General features: G+C 41.7%; 1 non-coding gene across 1 annotated transcript; it reads right to left on the bottom strand.

Moving 5' to 3' along the window:
• Positions 1–205: 205 nt before the first annotated feature.
• On the bottom strand, positions 206–312 carry LOC141683223 (small nucleolar RNA R71). The gene has a single exon (XR_012560169.1). It is a non-coding gene; the product is annotated as a small nucleolar RNA R71 (small nucleolar RNA).
• Between the last annotated feature and the right edge of the window lie 1,995 nt (positions 313–2,307).

Below are 2,307 nucleotides of genomic sequence, written 5' to 3' on the forward strand. Positions count from 1 at the left end.
TGCATATTAGGGATTTCATCGAGATCTACGACACCTTCAAATTCAACAATGTTTCTAAAGATCCTGTGAAATTGAGACTTTTCCCATTTTCTCTGAGGGATAAAGCTAAGAGCTGGTTGCACTCTCTATCACCAGATCTATTATGACATGGGAGGATCTTGCTCAGAAATTTCTTAATAAATTCTTCCCTATGGCAAAGATAGCTGCAATCAGGAATGCTCTTACTCAATTTGCGCAGCAATCAGGTGAATCTATATGTGAAGTCTGGGAGTGCTACAAGAAGATGCTTAGGAAGTATCCTCATCATGGAATGTCTGACTGGATGGTGATAAATTGCTTTTATAATGGTTTGGGAACATAGTCAAGACCTATGCTCGATGCAGCATCAGGTGGAGCTTTATGGGCTAAGAGCTATGAGGAAGCTTATGAGCTAATTGAGATGATGGCCGCTAATGAATATCAGAATCCAACTCAGAGACTACCACAAGGCAAGGTAGCAGGAATTCTGGAGGTGGATACAGCTATGGCTATAGCTGCTCAACTAAAGGCGTTAACTATGAAAGTGGATTCTCTGGCTAACTATGGTGTTCATCAGATAACTAGTGTTTGTGAGCTTTATGCAGGTTCGCATGCGACGGAGCAATGTGTTATATCTAGTGAATCAGCTCAGTTTGTGAGCAACTTTCAGAGGTCGTAGCAACCAGTTCCTTCCACTTATCATCCTAACAACCGCAACCACCCTAACTTCAGCGGGAGCAATAATCAGGGTGGTATGCAACAGCCTTACCAGCAGTTTGGAAACAAGCCTTTCAATCCTCCTAGTTTTTAGCAATAGTTTGCACCAAGGCAACAATTTCAGCCACAGGGAATGCAACAACAATCTCATGGAGGTGCGGGTCTATCTTCGAATGAAAAATCTGAATTGGAGGAGTTGAGGCTGATGTGCAAAAGCCAAGCGGTTTCAATCAAACTCTGGAGAATCAAATAGGGCAAATTGCTAATTCTTTATTGAACCGACCATAAGGAACTCTTCCTAGTGATACAGAAGCTAATCCAGGAAAGAGGGAAGTCAAGGAACAGTTGAAGGCAATCATCTTGAGGTCTGGAAAAATCGCTAGCCCTTAAAATCATCAAAATGAAGAATCTAAAAATTTTCTCCAGAAGAAGGCGCGCCCGCGCCCTTGCCCGCTTCAGAAAATGCAATTTTTGAGGAAACAGCTGATCAGAAGGGGGTCGAAGCGGACTCGAAGAAGACTTCTACTGAAAATACTACTCCTGTGAAAAATACAGGAGATAAACAAGTCTATCCGCCTCCTCCATATCCTAAAAGACTTCAGAAGCAGAAGTTCGATAAACAATTTGCCAAGTTTCTGGAGGTTTTCAAGAAATTGCATATTAACATACCTTTTACAGAAGCTCTAGAACAAATGTCAAGCTATGGTAAGTTCATGAAGGGTATTCTTTCTCGGAAGGATAAACTTGAGGAGTTGGAAACCGTTGCTCTAACGGAAGAGTGCAGTGCTGTGCTGCAACAGAAACTACCTCCTAAACTTAAAGATCCAGGAAGCTTCAAGATACCATGCACTATTGGAAACTTATCTTTGAACAAGTGCTTGTGTGACTTGGGAGCTAGCATCAATCTGATGCCATTGTCTGTCTTCAAAAAACTTGGTCCTCCTGATCCAAAACCTGTAAACATGTCCTTATAACTGGCTGATCGATCCATCACTTATCCGCGATGTGTAGTGGAGGATGTATTGGTTGAGGTGGACAAACTTATCTTCCCTGCTGATTTTATCATTCTGAACTTTGAGGAAGATAAGAAGATTCGCATTATCTTGGGGAGACCATTCTTAGCTACTGGTCGAACTCTGATCGATGTGCAGAAGGGTGAGCTTACTATGAGGGTTCAAGATCAGGACGTTACCTTTAATGTCTTCAATACAATGAAATTCCCTACTGATGAATAGGAGTGCTTTAAAGTAGAGTTGGTCGACTCTGTAGTGAATTCGGAGCTTGATCAATTGTTAAGGACTAACACCTTAAAGACATCCTTAATAGGGGAATCTGACAGTGAAGATGAAAAAAGGGAAGAACAACTGCAGTATTTGAATGCATCTCCTTGGAAAAGGAGATTGGACTTGCCATCCGAGTCTCTTGGATTATCAGAGCTTAAAAATTCTCAGGAGTGTCTCATACTATCTATTGAGGAAGCTCCCACACTTGAACTAAAACCACTTCCTGATCACTTGAGGTATGTGTTTTTAGGTGATGCATCTACTTTGCCTGTTATTATGGCATCTGACC

This window comes from Apium graveolens, chromosome 1 (genome assembly GCF_009905375.1).
Source record: "Apium graveolens cultivar Ventura chromosome 1, ASM990537v1, whole genome shotgun sequence".
Classification (NCBI taxonomy): Eukaryota; Viridiplantae; Streptophyta; class Magnoliopsida; order Apiales; family Apiaceae; genus Apium; species Apium graveolens.